Genomic DNA, 19601 nt, shown 5'->3' on the forward strand with positions numbered 1-19601 from the left:
ACCAATTTTCCTAGGATCATGTAGATCTTTGTATTAGGCTGTTCTTGCATCGCTGTAAAGAAATACCTGAGACTGGGTAACTTATAAAGAAAAGAGATTTAATTGGCTCACAGTTCTGCAGGTTGTATAGGAATCATGACGCTGGCATATGCTTGGCCTCTGGGGAGGCCTCAGAAAGCTTCCAATCATGGCAGAAAGTGGAAGGGGAGCAGGCACGTCACATGGAAAGCAGGAGCAAGAGAGGGAGGGAGGAGGTGCCACACACTTTTAAACAGTCAGATCTCATGAGAACTCACTCACTATTGCAAGGACGGTATCAAGGAGGTGTTACTAACCATTCATGAGAAATTTGCCCCTATGATCCAATTACCCCACCAGTCTCTACCTCCAACAATGGGGATTTGAATTACCTGCCCTGAGCCCTGGGCACTCACAGGTATCTAAGATATATCTAGTATATCTCCATTTCGCAGATAAGGAAACTGAGTCTTGGAGGGGTTGAGCAGCTTATGTGAGATCCAACAGCATGTGGCAGGCCCAGGAGTCCAGCTCAGGACTTAAGATTTGAATGGGGACACGGATCCAAACCATATCAATATTGTTACAAGATTATAGTTCCCCTTAACTGCCCCATAGATAAGAATGTGAATGTTATAAAACATTAAGTTTTTCTTTTGAGATATTTTTTCAGGTTCTGCATGCCAGTGAAACTACTGATGCCAGCTGGTCTAAAGGATTACATGAAAAACTGACTCACCAAAGAGGGCAGTTTTCACATCCTGATGATTTCATCCTCCTTACCCCAACCAATCAATGACCCCAATTTTCCAGCCCCTTACCTTCCATGGTCCCCATCAGAACTCCTCAGGGAGATAGATTTGAGGGTCTCCTGTCATCTCCTTGCTCAGTGCCCTGCAATCGTTAAACTCTTGCTCTGCCGCCAACCCTGCTGTCTCAGTGTAATGAGTCTGCTACAGTGCAGCAGACATACAAACCCATTGGTCCTATAACATTACTGTGATTCCCTGTGCTGCATATTCAATTCTTTGGTTACTTAATATTTATTGAGCAGCCTCAAGGTACCTGCTATGCTGCTTGGTCTTTTTTTTTTTTTTTTTTTCTCTAGGATGGAGTTTTACTCTGTCACCCAGGTTGGAGTGCAGTGGCACCATCTCAGCCCACTGCAACCTCTACCTCCCAGGTTCAAGCTAGTCTCCTGCCTCAGCCTCTCAAGTAGCTGGGATTACAGGTGCCTGCCACCATGCCCAGCTAATTTTTTGTATTTTTAGTAGAGACGGGGTTTCACCATGTTGGCCAGGCTGGTCTCAAACTCCTGACCTCGAATGATCTTCCCGCCTTGGCCTCCCAATGTGCTGGGATTACAGGCATGAGCCACTGCTCCTGGCCAGGTCTTTTCATATGTGTCATCTTACTTAACCATCAGAATAGGTGCATGAGGTAGCTACTACTGTCCCCACTGAGGGCCAGATGTGCAGAGGATGAAGCACGATTCTCAACATCCATTTAAAAAAATGTTTTTCAACTTTTATTTTAGATTTAGAGGCTGCATGTGCAGGTTTGTTACCTGGATATATTGTGTGATGCTGAGGTTTAGGGTGAGAATAATCCCATCAGCCAGATACTGAGCATAATATCCTACAGTTAGTTTTTCAACCCTTGCCCCTCCAACCCTCTCTCCATTGTCTAGTAGTCTCCAGTTTCTATTGTTTTCATCTTTATGTCCATGAGTAACCAACGTGTAGATCTCACTTACAAGTTAGAACATGCAGTATTTGGTTTTCTGTGCCTGTATTAGTTCACTTAGGATAATGGCCTCCAGCTGCATCCATGTTGCTGCAAGGGACGTGATATTCTTTTTCATGGCTGTGTAGTACTCCATGGTGTATGTGTATCACATTTTCTTTATCCCAATACATCATTGATGGGCGTCTAGGTTGTTTCCTTTTATTTCTTATTGTGAGTAGTACTGTGATAAAAATGTGAGTTCAGGTGCCTTTTTGGTAGAACGATTTATTTTCTTTTGGATATATACCCAGTAATGGGATTTCTGGGTCAAGTGGTAGCTCATTTTAGGTTCTTTGAGAAATCTCCAAACTGCTTTCTACAGTGACTGAACTAATTTACATTCCCACCAACAGTGTATAAATGTTCTCTTTTCTCACAGGCTCGCCAGCATCTGTTGTTTTTTGACTTTTAAATAATAGCCAGTCTGACTGTTGTGAGATGATGTCTCACTGTGGTTTTGATTTGGATTTCTCTGATCTTGAGTCATGAGGAGGATTTTTTTCATACATTTGTTGGTTGCTTGTATGTCGTCCTTTGAGAAGTGTTTGTTCATGTCTTTTGCCTAGTTTTTAATTAGGTTGTTTGTTTTTTGCTTTTTGAATTGTTTATTTTTTATAGATTCGGCATATTAGACCTTTGTCAGATGTGTAGTATGAGAATATTTTCTCCCATTCTGTAGGTTATCTTTTTACTATGTTGATAGTTTTTTTTTGTTGTGCAGAAGCTCTTTAGTTTAATTAGATCTTGCTTATCAATTTTTGTTTTTGTTGCAAAAGTAATTGCTTTCGAGGACTTAGTCATAAATTGTTTCCCAAGGTTGATGTCCAGAAAGGTGTATCCTAGGTTGTCTTCTAGGATTCTTATAGTTTGAGGTTTAAATTTAAATCTTTAATCCATCTTAAGTTAATTTTTTTATATGGTGAAAGGTAGGGGTCTAGTTTCCTTCTTCGGCATACGGCTAGCCAGCTATTCCCAGCCTCAAAGTCCATCCTTAGTAAAAAGCTGAGCTGACAGTCAAACGCTGGACTCTGTAAGTTCAGTGACCTCCCTTCCAGACCATCTTACCTCCAGATCTACAAAGTCTTGAACAATTCTTGAGTTCTCAAAGCAGTACATGTTTCCTGCAGAGGAATTGAAATAATCATAAAGACAATGATAAAGGATCACTCATGATCCACCCTCCAAAATCAATCTCTGCCACTAATCAGATACTTTTCTTCTGTTTTGATCCATGATTATTTATCTCACACAATTACATACTAAATAATATATTTTGTATATTTGTTAATTATCACATTAGAAGGGAAACATTATCTTATAAAATTTTAATAAAAGTACCATTTTTATGACAGCATATTTTCAATCACAAGATATAAAATAATTTAAATAATGTGGGTCCTTTTTTTCTATCATAAATGCCTTTGCTTTTTTTTTTTTTGAGACAGAGTCTCGCTCTGTCACCTGTCACCAGGCTGGAATGCAGTGTCTTGATCTTAGCTCACTGCAACCTCTGTCTCCTGTGTTCAAGTGATTCTCCTGCTTTGGCCTCCCATGTAGCTGGGACTACAGGCACGTGCCACCTCGACCAGCTGATTTTTGTATTTTTAGTAGAGATAGGGTTTCACCATGTTGGCTAGACTGGTTAGTCTTTAACTCCTAACCTCAGGTGATCTGCCCGCCTCAGCCTCCCAAAGTGTATCATAAATGCTTTGATTACATTCTTCTAAAAAATACTTAATTTAAACATAAAAATTGTATGTACTTAAGGTGTACAGTATAATGATTTGATATATGTATACATTGTATAATGAGTTACCACAATCAAATTAATTAACACACTCTGCCCATAGTTACCATTGTGTGTGCGCGTGTGTGTGTGTGTGTGTGTGTGTGGGTGAGACACTAACTTGTAGAAACAGAGAGTGGAACAGTGGTTATCAAGGGCTGGGGGCTGGGGAAAGGGGGACATGTTGGTCAAAGAGAACAAACATTCAGCTATAAAATGAATGAGCTCTGGAAATTTAATATAACATGTACACAATGGTGACTATAGTAATAATAACATATTGTTTATTTGAAATTTGGTTACATTCTCGTATATAAATCTCTGTCTGAATCCTAATTATTTCCCTACAATAAACTTCAGGAAGGATAATTATTGCTCCAAAGGGTTTTAATTATTTTTAAAGACCTTTACACAATTTCAGATTGCATTTTTTAGAAACTTTTGCTAATCTTTATTTCTTTCAGTAGGTTAGATTTACCTTACCCTAAAATCAACAACGATTTTTTAAAATTATGATAATTTTATGGATTAAAATATTATCATTACAATTTTAAAAACAGTTTCAACAATTTTAGGGTATAAGTTGTTTTTGGTTACACGGATGAATTGTTTAGTAGTAAAGTCTGGTATTTTAGTGCACCTGTACACCACTCCATTAGTGTACACTGTACCCAATAGGTAGTTTTCATCTTCACCCCACTTCCGCCCTCTTCTTTTCTGTCTCCAATGTCTATTGTACCACTCTATTAGCCTTTGCACATACCCATAGCTTAGCTCCCAATTATAAGTGAGAATATGTGGTATTTTGTTTTTGATTCCCAAGTTACTTCACTTAGAATAATGACTTCCAGTTCCATCCAAGTTCTTGCAAAAGACATTATTTTGTTATCCTTTAATGGCTGGGTAGTTAAAATGTGCAGTTTTACCTTGCTTTTTATTGACATGTAGCAAGGTTTTAGTGGTTTTTATTGATTTGTCAGAGCTCTTTATATATACAGAATACTAATAGTTTTTTTTTTTTGGCAAATATTACTTCGCGGTTTATATTTGCCTTTAACAGGAAAATAACTCATCTCTATTTACTTGTCATCTTATTCATAGCAATGGATACTCATTCATTCGCATTTCACAAACTGAGCGGCCAGAGAAGTAGCGCAAGTATTCTGTGTCTTTAAGTGCAACTTATATTTCCATGAGTAGAATTTACCAGGTGGCTAGAAATCACAGGCATAGAAGCTTAACAGTTTCTCCCAGATCTCTGCTACAGAGTGCACACTTGCTGGCATTCATGTTCATGCATAAAACTTCAGGGTAGAAATTAGCCCGGATGAGGTAGCCAGGTGATACACAGAGTAGCTTTTGAGGCTGAGGACAGAAGGGCTGTCTTCGTTCTGCAGACAGCCACAGGCATTGGTTACCTGACCACTCTTTCAGATAAATGCAAGAAGACAACAAACAATATCATAACAACTTTGTTTAAAGGCTGTTTAATTGAAACTTCACGGGAACTTCATTGCATCCTTTTTGTTAAATTTGAAACAAGCAAAATGCTATGAGGCCTGATGTAGTCCCCTTCTCAATACTCAAGAAATGTTTCATTTTGAGGAAAAATAACCTTTTGTTAAGTTCCTTATTTGAGGACAAAAAAATTTCTTTCTATGTATTGGAAAAGGCTAGGGTCGTGTTTTTCAATCTTGGAACTATTGACATTTGGACCAGGTAATGCTCTGTTGTTAGGGACTAAAGAATGAATGAATAAGTGAATGCATACATGATCCAATAGTAACATTTAAATGTTTGAAGAATTGTGATATGAGAAATTCACCCTCATTTTTCCTGTTGGTCCATGGGGCTAAATTAATTTCAGAGAGAAAGATATTGGGATCTGTGCGAGAAATCTCTGTCATGAAAACTGTGCAAAGACAGAAGAGTCTTCCTCCAGAAACAATGAGCTCCTATTCACTGGAGGCCTTCAAGGAGAGACTGGGTTATTCTCAGGCAGGATGTTGTACAAGCTGCTCGTACGAAAGATCGGTGATCCAAAGTTTCAAAGGAGCTTTTAATCACTGAAATTCTAGAAATCTGTGTGTCTTGATGCCTTCCCTTTAAACTATTTCAGCTTCAGGTAGTATTTCCGCTTGAGGAGCTTACTTATTTTAAAACCAAAGGAAAACTTCTAGAGTGCTTGAAAATCATCACATATATTCTACCTTCTAGGAGGTTCTAGAAAGATGCTTTAAATCATTTGAGTTAGGGGTTTCCTGCAAAAATAAATGCTATTTCCACTACCCCAGAGCTGTAACATTCTTCATGTTCTCTGTACCATATTGTTGAGAATAATCAAAGGAGTCCATTCAGTAAGGTAGGGGCGGGGAGCACAACAGATATATTAATATATGGGATGTGTGAGGGGGAAGTGTTGTATTCCTAGGCAGTGTTCATAATTGGTGTTACAGATCTTTGATGAAATTTCAGGCTTACCCTGAACTGAGATCCAACTTTCTGAAACCCTGACTCTTCTGAGGGATTAGCCTTCTCTTCCTCCTACTAGAGGTTGTAGGTGAACCGAAGGCATGGATTAGCAGGCATCATTTTTACCAAAGGACACGGGTCTGCAGAAGACACGTCAGCAAGATCCATGGATCAGCAGGAGCCATGAGTTGGCTGCAGCCGTGAGTCAGAGGTGGCTGTGAGTCACCAGGAGCCATGGGTCAGCAGGACCCATGGATCAGTAGGAACAAGGGGTCAAGAGAAACTGTGGTTCAGACAGAACTATGAATCTGTAGAAACCATGAGTCAGCATGAGCCAAGATTCGTCAGCTGCCACAGGTCAGCAAGAAACATGGTTCAGCAGTTTTTTTTTCTTTTCAGACAAGGTCTTACTTTGTCACCTGGAGTGGAGTGCAGTGGTGTGATCATAGCTCAGTGCAGACTCGAACTCCTGGGCTCAACTGATTCTTCTGGTTCAGCCTCCTGAGAAGCTGGGACTACAGGTGTGCACCACCATGCCAGGCTAATTTTTTGTTTTATTTGTAGAGACAGTGTCTTGCTATGTTGCTCAGGCTTGTCTAAACTCCTGGGTTCAAGGGATCCTCCTACCTCAGGCTCCCAAAGTGCTGAGATGACAGGTATGAGCCACTGCACCAGGCCCTGCAGAAACTTTTCTGGGCACCTTGGGTGAGCAGGGGCTATGGGTCATGGGACTCATTCTCAGTAGGAACCATACATCACCAGGGAGACACAGGTAGTGGGGGAAGAGGACAAAAGACACACAGAAAGATGGCAGTGCTAGATTTGAAGGTGACTGATGCCAAAAGGTAATGGAAGCTATGATTGAGCAAAAGCTAAAAAGTAGCAAGAAGTTGAGTGGAGAGCACTTAGTTATAATAGTATCAATAGTATAGGGAATAAGTAAGCTACCGTCATAATAGGGTAGGAAACAATGTTTCTGAGAGGGTGGCAAGATAGCCAAGTGTATATAGAAGCATTGAATCCTGAGTGTTCCAATTCCTGAACAATATTTTGTCTCTGTGAGAACTGGCAGTTTGGCAATTGATATTTTTGTCTTTCCTAATTTCTGAAGTATCCTTATCACGAACATCTACTGCTAATGATTTCTTTAGGCTGGATGCCTAAAAGAGAAATTCTTCAGACACATTATACAAGTTTAATTTTTTTGAGTTCTTGACACATATTGCTACATTACTTTTCAAAAAATGTGTAAACTTACTCTCTCCCACCTTCTAATTAAAATACTTATAAAAATGTATTCTCAAAGGTACCAAGTTTCAAGGGGAAGTGAAAATCATTAGTTTTGCTATCTTTCAGGAATTTCTAGTACAAAAAATTCAGATGAATGCCTCAAATGTAGAGTGAGAGGGCAAAGGAGATTGGTACTTGCCATCCTGACTATATATTCTACCATGTTAGTCAGAACTCTGGGTTTACGAGGGAAAGAATCCATTTCAAACTGGCTAAAGTCAGTAAAAATAGTTTATAAGGGCATGAAACTCATAAATCTACAAAGTAGTGTGATTTCAGATGTGGCTGGATCCTGGGTCTTGATGATGTCAATCAGGATATACACATCTACTCTTTACCCCTCCCTCAACCCAGTGGTTGAAAGTTCTGAATGGTCAAGTCAGTTTTGCTCAATGTCCTCCATGTTGGAGACAGATATAGAGGGAAATTTCATGTCTCCACCCACTCCAAGCTATCTGACTTGGGAAAGTTATGGTTTTTTAATGGAGATGGAGTGGGCAAGTCAAAACATATGACCACAAGCCCATCTTATAAACATGGGGGCTTCAGGACATCCTTCAACTGGGTAGAAGCTGCTTTTGAAACGGTTCAAAACTGTTTGAAGATTCCCACTTGTATAGTGGCAAAAAGCACAATTACTTTTGTACCAACCTAATAATTTTCATTTCATATATCTTCTAGAATCTAGGCTACAATTTCCAATGGCACAACTTTACAGGCTAGGGAAAGAAGGGACTGGTCTGCTATATCCAAGAGGTGGAGTCAACGGCAGTGATAGTTTGTGCCTGGGACAACCATAGGAACAATGCATGAAAATGCCTTTTAAGTATCATTTTTAATAGCAGCATCATAGTCTGTCACTTTGGGGGAGTGAAGGTTGATGACACACCTGGTATTGTGCAATATCTGGAAGCTTTCTGTTGACAGCAGCCTGGTCCACTTAGGCAGAGCCAATCCCTCTTCCCCATAGCATCCTGGAAGAAGGAGAGCCAGTTGTGATTTAATTCAGGCCCTTCTAAAATCTCACTAAGCAAAAACAACTGTCCCTAGGTGTTCAGGAAACATCAACTCATCCTTCCTCTAACATGTTCTTCTTCTGGATAAAAACATTTTCAGAATGTCACATGCTCCTGAAAATGTACTTCCTTGTATGCGAAACCTGCTAACAGTTCCCTTGAGAAGTGTTTGAATGTATAATGAGTGCCCAGGCTCCTGGTGTCAGATCTGTGATGGAGAGGATTCTCTCCTCAAGGCAGTGTTCCCTCCAAGAACTTCCACCAAGCGACCCTGGGGAGCAGTTGGTGTTAACTCCAGGCTGCTATGGTCAGGAAACCACTTTGCATAAGAACTCAATCCTCTTTTTCCTCAAGGCCCCTATTCTGTAATACAAAATTGGGTCTCTTTTAGGATGGTCAGAATCTGCTTTCCTTCGCCTTCCATAGAACCTGTCTCTAAGGGGTCCCAAATCTATCTTTATGGGCCACACCATTTGGTGGGGGACACAGAGGTGCAATTAAGTCATGATGATACAGTTTGAAAAGTACCAATTGTAAGACTAATCAAAATGATAGAGAATCTTAGGAGAAGGAGGAGAAAAATTTGCCCAGGAAATCTAGAAAACTTAGGGATAGAGGAAGCTGTCAAATTCAGTCTTGAAGAACAGGAGTTTGTCAAGGGGCAGATCACGAGGTCAGGAGATCGAGACCATCCTGGCTAACAAGGTGAAACCCTGTCTCTACTAAAAAAAAAAAAAAATTAAAATTAAAAAATTAGCTGGGCATGGTGGCACGTGCCTGTAGTCCCAGCTACTCAGGAGGCTGAGGCAGGAGAATCACTTGAACCTGAGAGGTGGAAGTTGCTGTGAGCTGAGATCGCACCACTGCGAGACTCCATCTCAAAAAAAAAAAAAGAAAAGAGTTAACATTTATTGAACACTTATTGTGTGCCACTCATGGTTCTAGGTGTTTGTCATGTATTACATGTATTAATTATATAATATTTACATGTTATTACATTCCTTTAATCCTCACAGTAGCCATATGAAGTGGGTGCTAATATTACTCCCATTTTACAGATAAGGAGACTGAGGCCCAAAGAGGTTAAATTATTTGCCTAAGGTCACACTTCAAGTATGTGGTAGACCTGGAATTCTACTTACACATTTTTATTTCAGAGCTTATGTTCTCAGCCTCATTGCCATTCTGCCAGAAAAAGCAACTGGATCTGTGTAATAAAAGGTAAGGAGGCATTGTGGTGGTTTCAATATATGTCCAGATTTTTTTGATTTTTTTTTTCTAGTTTAGCTGGAGTCTAATTTCCCTCTCCTTAAGTATGGGCTGGGCTTAGTGTCTCGCTTTCCGTAAAAAATATTAGAAGTGACAAGTGTATGGCTTTGGAGACTAGGTCATAAACAGCAGTGTGGCTGTCTCCTCCCTCTCTTCCTCAGATTCCTCACTAGGGGAATGCCAGCCGCCATGCTGTGAAGACACTCAAGAAGCCCCCTGGAGAGGTCTATATGATGAGAGCCCCTCACCATGTGTCTGGCCAATAGCCAGCCAGGAACTGAGTGAGGCCTCCGGCCCACAATCACGTAAGTGAGCTTAGAAGCTGATTCCCCAGTCCCAGTCAAACCTTCAGATGACTTCAACCTTAAGCAACATTTTGATGGCAACATCCTCCAAATCAATAACTAAACTAATCCAAATTCTTGACTCACAGATACTGTGGGAAAATAAATGTGGGTTGTCTTAAGCCACTAACTTTTGGGATAATTTGTTACACAGCAACAGATACTAATACTGGCATGAGAATACCTTGTGTCTTCAATGTAAGTCGGCAGTCAGTACTTCAGAGCTGAAAGCTCAGGCTTTATAGAGGACTAGCAAAGAGGAGTGAGGCGTTCAGGATAAATGATAAAGCACGACAGCCATTCTGCAAGCACACAGGACCTACTTACCAAAAGCAGCTCTCCAGTCCCTGACACCTCCAGAAAATGTCTCCATTTCTATAACTTCTGGTTTGTGCCACTGTATTGCTTTTACTATATTAATCCTTGTTGTGCAGCCATTTGCAGACATGCTTTTCTTTCTGACCAGATGGCAAGCTCCTGGAACGCTGGGCTCACATTTTATTCCTCTTCCTCCTTGCACACAATCCTTTGGTCACTGCAGGAGCCCCATAAATGTTTGGGGGATGAATGCCGCTCACTCAGAAGCCACATGGCTGATAAATTGACTTTTATTCAATTCCAGCCAACATGCAGTTTTCTTGTTTTTGGCCCGGAGAATCAGGTCTGTGAGAAGGATGGATGGAAACTTGAGAGGCAAATTAGTTTGAAGTACTGGTAGAGCTGGACAGTTCAGAGTGGTGTGGAGTGATTAACACCTATGTGGACTCAAGAACAATGCATAACAGAACTTTAACAGTGAACCAATGAAGATACAGCAATAAACCAGGGGTATTCTTGGAGGTAAGGAAGGCTGGTCACCAAAGGAAATACACATCAGTGCAACCTGTAGTTTCTATGTACCATTTGAATTAATCCCCCCATCCTCCTCCCATCTGCCTTGTTCTCGCCACTGTTTGCTCAGTTCCTGCACATACAGTATGTTTGATACATATCTATTGAATGAAAAAATGTTGATTTAGCCTGTAACTAATAATCATGGCACTCCACTTCTCTAGATTGCTCCTACAGAGGAGTTGGGTCTCATGTTTGCTGATGTTTATAGATAAAGAAGGACGTCATTCAGTCATAGAAGGCTAGGGACAAACACATCCTAGCGTCAGTAGGCAGGCAAAGGTTATCAGAGCCCTAGGAAGTGCAGGACAGTCATAAGTAAGAGAAGAGCCTCAACCATGTCAGGGTGTGTAGGAGACCTCTGTTCTTTTGCGGGCTATCTGTTATTTTCTCCTTTTTCTTTTAGTAATAGTTCCCTGAGTTACACTGGAAAACCATCCTTTTCTTCTTTGTCTGTATGATTTGAATAAAGAGAGCTTTCTGCCTCTGCATCCTGGGAAGGACAGGTGCCCCAGACCTGGTCAACAGAAGCTCTGTGTTCTCCTGGCAACAGTGATTTGTTCCGAAATGGGCAAGTGACCCAGTCAGAGCCGGTGAGATTCAGTAGGACTTTTGCTACCACGCTGGAAGAGAACTTGCCCTCTTTTCTGCTGCACTTGAGCCTGGGAGAAGTTGGCTCCAGAAGTTTTGTCATCTATCTTGCCATCAATTGGTAGAACTGAGAATGAAGCCAACAGAATGAAGTCAGAGGTTGGACAGCATAAGAAACAGAGTTCTAAGAACATAATTCAGACTCTCAATGAGGCCATATCCCCCTCGATATGGTTTGGCTGTGTCCCCACCCAAATCTCATCTTGAATTGTAACTCCCGCAATTCCCACATGTTGTGGGAGGGATCTGGTGGGACACAACTGAATCATGGGAAGGGGATTTCCCCCATACTGTGATCATGGTAGTGAATACGTCTCATGAGAACTTTTGATTTTATAAGGGATTTCCCCTTTTGCTTGCCTCTCACGCTCTCTGCCTGCCATCATGTGAGACGTTGTTTTGCTCCTTCTTGCCTTCTGTCATGATTGTGAGGCCTCCCCAGCCATGTGGAACTGCGAGTCAATTAAACCTCTTTCCTTTATAGATTACTCAGTCTTGGGTACGTCTTTATTAGCAGAGTGAAAATGGACTAATACATGTGAAAATGGACTAATACACCCTTTAAAGTTGCATATGTCAAATTCCCTTTTTGTCTTAAGCTAAAACTTGACTTTAGTTTTCTTTCTTTTGTAACTTCGTAAGTCCTGACCAAATGTCTGGCTTTAGATGTTGTACCTGTGGTCAAGGGCCCACTCAGGGCACATACAATATCAGGCTCAAGGTAGCACGATGGAGTCAGTTTTCACCAGTTTGTAGAGGTGAGGATTCTAATCTGCTGGTTCTCTTGGGCACTGTACTGGGCTTTCAGACGGAAGAACTTAGGTACCTGTATTAGTCTGCTTTGCGTTGCTATAAAAGAACACCTGAGGCTGGTTACTTTATAAAGATAAGAGGTTTATTTGGCTCACGGTTCTGCAGGCTGTACGAGAAGCCTGGCACCAGTATCTGCTCTGCCTCTCGTGAGGTTTCGGAAGGCTTTAACTCATGGTGGAAAGCAAAGGGGGAGCAAGTGTATCATATGGTGAGAGGGAAGAGAGAGAGGGGAGGTCCAAGACTCTTTTTAACAACCAGATCTCATGTGAACTCATTACCGCAGGGAAAGCCCCAAGCCATTCATGAGGAATCTGCCCCCATAACCTAAATACCTGCCAGTAGGCCCCACCTCCAACACTGGGGATCACATTTCAACATGAGCTTTGGAGGGGACACATATCTAAACTATATAAGTGCCTGTTACTGTGTATGATTGGAGAAGATGGGGACTAACACCATAAGCCACCATGATTGATGGATACCTTCTGTTCTGTTCTGTTCACAGTGCTAATAACTACATTGTCTGCAGAAAGGTGTCTATGAGAAATGTGAACTGAGATCTGAGGTCAAATCAGCTCAGAGTTCCTGTAAATGCATCCGATAGGCACCTGAATCACAAAGAATTACACGGGGGATTCAGGCGTGGAGTCTCAGCAACAGAGTCCAGCAAGGAGGACAGGAATCTGGGTCCAGACAGGGCAGGAGGATCTAGTAGAGAGGACAGGCTAGTGATCAATTGCCAAAATATCAAAGGCCATGGCCAGTGCAGACATCATTCAGGCACATATCAGCATGAAAAGGGGCTAATCTGGTGGTGGTGGTGGTTGTAGGGGTAGGGTACATGTAGAGCAGGAACCTAAGTAGTGTCTATACTTGAAATTCTACTGCAAAGCATGGTTCTGAGCAACCAATCCACTGAACATAGGAAGCCAGTCACTGGAGGGCATATAAGGAAAGTACATAGCCTCCCTGTTCCACCTACCATGGCAACATGTGGTAGTTGCAGGGGAGAAAATAGAGGTAGGCTCTTATGAGGCTACCATAATGTGGTAGAGATAGGGAGTACCATAATTCAGAGAGTTCAAAATCATATCCATTGATGTTAGGGTTGAATAAGATAATGCATGTGACATGTTAACTCTATAACTTGCACTTCTTTAATTACGAATGCAGTTGAATCTCTTTTCATCTTTGACCGTTTATGTGTCCTCCTGTGTAAATATTTTTCTGTTTTTGTATTGACACTCTCTTTTCTGAGAGTATTTATCCTTTTACATTTATTGGTAAGATCCCTTTAGACATTAAAGGCATTCATATTTTATACAATTTTTGAAATATTCTTTATGTTACCTTTGGAGGAACTTGCTTTTGGGGCTTAATAAGAAAGGTTTTTCCTTTATGTATTCAACTATATAAGTCAATTTTTTTCCCAGATGGTTAAGGAGTGATCTGTAAATCATTATCCCTATAAATGTGAAAGGCCACTTTTTATCATATTCTGAACTTCCATATGCTTTTCTTTGATCTGTTTCTGGACAGTCTGTCCCATTGAACCGTGTATCCCTGTATCATCGTTTTGCTGTTTTAACAATTACAGCTTGATAATACATATTAATAGGTATTGAATTCTCATTATGCTTTTTTCCCCCTCAAAGTTCTATTCTCTATTTCCAGCATGATTTCTTCTAGATGAGAATTAGAAACTTACTGTCAAGATCTGAAGAAGTCCCATTGGGACTAAGATTAGAGATAATTGGAGACACCATGTTGACTCTTTCCATTCAGGATTCTGGTGTATTTTTTTTTTCATTTTATTCAAATCTTTGAATACCTCTCAGTAAAATTGTATAACATCACTCATACAGGTAGGGTACGTTCTTTGTTCAGTTGATTATTTGTTTAATTGTTATTACATATTCTTTTTCTTAAGAATGGAACCTTTCACACAATGCACTCTTCTCATCAGTTATTTCTGGTACAGTGGACCTCATTAAATAATAATTATTGATGATGAGAAAGCTCAGTGAATAGATAATTAGAGAGAGATAAACAGACTACCCACAGTTCATTTGCGAACGTGATCATTTTACAAGTAAGTGAAACAAAGAAAAATGATCACTGTGGCTTTCCCCTTTAGCAACAATTTATTAGTTGTACTTCTGTACATAGAGAAGTATAATTTATAAAATTTATATTTATTTGTTCATTGACCTGTTTGACAAATGTGGGATACAGAAATAAATACATCAGTTATTTTTCAACTTATTTGTTTGAGTGGCCACACATCTCACTTAGTAGGTTTATTACTCCCACGGGTGCCTACCCCCACCATATGCCATATAAGTTCAGAGGCTTGTTCGTTCCGAAAGGAGTTGTCCTGCTTTTAAACTTTGAGCAGAAGAAGAATTGGGGAGTATGATCAGTCCTCAGATATAGCTGCTTCACTGGGTTGTTCAGTCCAATAGAAGCTCCGACACTGCTGCATTGATACCCCTGTTAAACCAGGGCTCTGGGAACACACACGTGTACTTCAGGATTATCTCTTCCAGCACACATCCGGCTGCTGTTTTAGAAGCATGAATCCTTATCTGTCTTAAGCACCTCACCAGTGAAGAGGTGAAGAGGACCTGGGAATGTCAGAGGTCACAGAGCCTTCCAGAACCATCCTGTAACCTGTGGGTTGTGATTCCCTGTGTCCCTTAAATTCATTGCAATGAGCTCCTGGAATTCATATACATACCAGGCCTTTTATGCAGAAAAACAAAGGTGTCTTGACATAAATTTCACAGATGCACATAAATGTTGTGATTAACAACATACAACTTCATTTTTTTTTTTTTTTTTTTTTTTTTTTGAGACGGAGTCTCTCTTTGTCGCCCAGGCTGGAGTGCAGTGGCCAGATCTCAGCTCACTGCAAGCTCCGCCTCCCGGGTTTACGCCATTCTCCTGCCTCAGCCTCCTGAGTAGCTGGGACTATAGCTGCCACTTTGCCCGGCTAGTTTTTTTGTATTTTTTAGTAGAGACGGGGTTTCACCATGTTAGCCAGGAAGGTCTTGATCTCCTGACCTCGTGATCTGCCCGTCTCGGCCTCCCAAAGTGCTGGGATTACAGGCTTGAGCCACCGCGCCTGGCCACAACTTCATTTTAAAGCATTTACCACATTCATAGCAGCCTTTACTATTTCGCATTTGATAGCAAATACTCCTTTGCCTTAAGCTGGCAGTTCTCTGAGGACACCATATCCCTTGCAATCCCACAGGGGAAAGTAACTTATTTTCTCAAACCCACACGCCTCAAACGGGCAGAAAGTACGGTTATTATGGTCCTTGTTATTCCACTCTGTGCTTTGATACCATTGTTCCATCTCATAAAAAAAAAAAAAACGAGACCAAACCAAACCAAAAACTGTTCTGAAGCTCAAGCCTCTTAACTCTAAAATGGATTCCATCCTTTTCCTCTAATGACATTCAAAACCCTGTTTCTTTATGTAATTCTTGGTCACATTTTTCCTTTTCACTCTAATGGCTGCCATCATCTGGGTTGCCTTCAATGGCCAAGTAGTCAACCTATGCAATGCATCTCAGAGCTGTGATTTCCTCATCTCTAATACCCTTACCTTCCTTTATATCTCAGCCACCCACTGTGACCAAAGTACCCTCCACCATATCATCTCTCTAAACTGTTCCACTCCGAGTCTGTAATGCTAGCATGCAAACCTCCTATTCTTCCAATTTACTTTCTCAAATATCATTGTTACTACTGTTCTTTCACTGCTTAGTCATTTCTAGTTTGCTATGATCCCTCTATCAAACCAGGCCCACTTAAAAGAAATCATACAATCTATGTCAACAGAGAGAATTTAATATTAAAAAGTGTTGGCTGGGCACAGTGGCCCCCGCCCCCAATCCCAGCACTTTGGGAGGCCAAGGTGAGCGAATCACCTGAGATAAGGAGTTTGAGTCCAGCCTGGCCAACGTGGTGAAACCTTGTCTCTACTAAAAGTACAAAAATTAGCCGGGCATGGTGGCAGGTGCCTATAATCACAGCTACTCAGGAGGCTGAGGCAGGAGAATCACTTGAACCAGGAGGCAGTTTCAGTGAGCAGAGATTGTGTCACTGCACTCCAGGCTAGGTGACAAGAGTGAGACTCCATCTCAAAAAAAAAAAAAAAAAAAAAAGGTGTTAGCAGCTGTTGACCTGAAAAGGCAAAACTCTGTAACTTTAAGGCATCATGGAGGTAATGACTGCAAGAAGCAGCTACTGTGACTTGAAAGGAAGAAACAAAGGGGGAAAGTTGGAATGGCTATGACACAGAAGCTTAAAGGAAAAGCCCCAAGGCTAGGTCTCAGACCTCTGAGCAGGAACACTGCTTGGCAGGTGCTGCTGTCTTTGCGAAGGTGCCAGGAGGTTGGTTCAAGAAGGAAGTCCTGCTGCAACACGAACAAGCACTGTTAGGTGTTGGTCACAGGAATCACAGGCAGACAGGAAGGGGCAGGTTCCTCCTCCCACTTCCAGCCTTGTGGTGACCCTCTAGTGTTCTATGTTGGTAAAGCCTAATGGGACTAGGCAGCTGGAGACCCATATAGAAGTGTCATTTGTTGGCCGAGGCAGGTGGATCACCTGAGGTCAGGAGTTTGAGACCAGTCTGGCCAACATGATGAAACCCCATCTCTACCAAAAATACAAAAAATTAGCTGGGCATGGTGGTGGGCACCTGTAATCCCAGCTACTTGGGAGGCTGAGGTGGAAGAATCGCTTGAACCCGGGAGGCGGAGGTTGCAGTGAGCCAAGATCATACCACTGCACTCCAGCCTGGGCAACAAGAGTGAAACTCTGTCAAAAAAAAGAGAAAGAAAAGAAAAAGAGAGAGAGAGAGAGAGGAAGGAAGGAAGGAAGGAAGGAAGGAAGGAAGGAAGGAAGGAAGGAAGGAAGGAAGGAAGGAAGGAAGGAAGGAAGGGAAAGAAAGGGAAAGAAAGAGAGAGGGAGAAAGAAAGAGAGAGAAAGAAGGAAGGAAGAAAATAAAAGAAAAGAAAGAAAGAAAGAGAAAGAAAGAAAGAAAGAAAGAAAAAAAGAAAGAAAGAAAGAAAGAAAGAAAGAAAGAAAGAAAGAAAGAAAGAAAGAAAGAAAGAAAGAAAGAAAGAAAGAAATGTCATGTGTCAAATGTCATAGAAGTGTAATTTTGCTGAGTATCAACCCTGGCCCCATGTGGGTTTGAGGCCAAGAGACAAGAGCTTAATAACTGGAACAACTCTTTTACTTTCTTTCTATCCACTATTCCCACTTTTTTGTCTTTCCAGCTTAAGATTAACTACCTAGAATTTCAGTGACTCTCTCACTGATGTCATAAATTCATTTGCTTCAAACAAGCAAATTGCACCACCAATACAAGCCCAAAACTGCCTGTAAGTCTTATTACATTCCTCTAGGCAAATTGTTTCTCCATGCTCTGCAGTCTGTCTTAAATCTCCACTGTCCTCAAACTTCTACTTCCTTTTTCCTTTTGCTTGTTTCTGCCTTAAAGATGGAAACTTCCTCTCAACCCCCTGCTACTAAACTGACATCTGCACCAAGCCTTTCCACCTTTTCTCCTGCCTCAGTGAGAAAGGGGGTGTTTTCTTGTGTGAAGCCAGTCTCTGTGCCTGTGCCCTGGATCCCACCTTCTTCTTCTTTCTGGGAATTTTAGGATTTGCCTGTATCTTTTCCACTCTGTATCTTGGTCTTCCCCCCTTTTACTAGGTCCTCACCTTTGGCTTTTAATATATTTTAATTTCATTCACTAATTTCTGAAAAACCTACATTCAGAAAAATGGTACAGCCACTTTAGAGAACACTTTTTTGGTTAACTATACATTTAACATAGGACCCAGCAATCCCACTCCTGGGTATTTACCCAAGACAAAGGAAAACTTAGGCTTATATAAAACTTGTGTGTGAATGTTTACTGCAGTTCTCTTCAAAATCGCCCAAAACTGGAAACAATACAAGTAACTGGTGAGCAGAAAAAGAAATTGTAATGTATTCATACAATGGAATACTATACAGTGATAAAAAAGAATAAACTATTGATATATACAACAGTATAGATGAATCTGAAATGCATTATGTCAAGTGAAAGAAGACAGACTCAAAAAGTGACACACTATGATTCCATTGACATTTTGGAAAAGTCAAAATTATAAGGACAGAAAACAGATCAGTGGTCGACATAAAAAATCCTTTTTATAATTTAAATAGATAAGCTTCTCTCACATTAAAAAACACAACAATATGACAGAAAGAAAAGGCAGTTTGGATTCTTGTGTCCCCTTTAAACTTTGCAATATTGCTCTCATTTTCACAGGAAATTTTATAAAAACAATTGTCGACACCCATTTTCTCTACTACCTCTCCTTCCATTCACCCCTCGTCCAACATCACTCACACTTTCATCTTATTAAATCCAATGGGTATTTCTCTGTACTCATGTTCCTCAACCTTGCTCAACAGCTTCCCCAAAAGGGTTGAATCTCCCCTCTTCACTTAATTTAAGAACCGGTCTTCCTGCTTAGATAGTGCAGGAGCAAATACTGTGCTTGAGTCTTCCTGTAGTTGCCCCAGTATCTAGCACAGTTCAGGCTGCAGAGTAGGAAAAACCTGAGTAGACACTTCTGGAAAGCAGCATTGACACAGGTAGCTAGAAGAGATGATAGTGCTATCCCATTTTCAGAGAAATTCACTATCTCACCTGTTTTTCTTCTTTTATGATATCTCCCCATAAAGATCTTTTTGCTATTCATCCCCAACCATTGAAGAACAAGACAAAACTGAATTGTAACTGCACAAAAGCTAAGCCTCTTATTCATTTAACTTTTGCCCCTCTAAATATATTTACCAGAATGATGAACTTCTTTTATTGAACCTTGAAGGAGACACCTTTTCCTCCCTGGAATGGGTTCAGATTCTGGATTTATTGCAAGTTCTGTGTATCCTCTTTGATTGATTGGTGCTGAACAGCCAAGCAGCAACATTACTAATTATCCTCAGGATGTAATGCAGTTGAAGAGTCATTAAGAACTCTAAATTTGGAAAGCCTCCACTGCCAAACAAAGCGACTCTCTTCTCGCTTCAGCCAGGAGGACAATGCAGAGTCAGGTCTCTGGGGTCCTCTTTGACTCAACTTGGGCTTCGTTTATGTTCTAGCAACTCCACTAACGCAGGATGTACCCCTAATTTTGCCCAGTGACAAAGATGAAGCCGAATTCTGCTGAAGTGCCAAGACTTTAT

The sequence above is a fragment of the Chlorocebus sabaeus genome, chromosome 5, assembly GCF_047675955.1.
Source record: "Chlorocebus sabaeus isolate Y175 chromosome 5, mChlSab1.0.hap1, whole genome shotgun sequence".
In the NCBI taxonomy this organism is placed as follows: domain Eukaryota; kingdom Metazoa; phylum Chordata; class Mammalia; order Primates; family Cercopithecidae; genus Chlorocebus; species Chlorocebus sabaeus.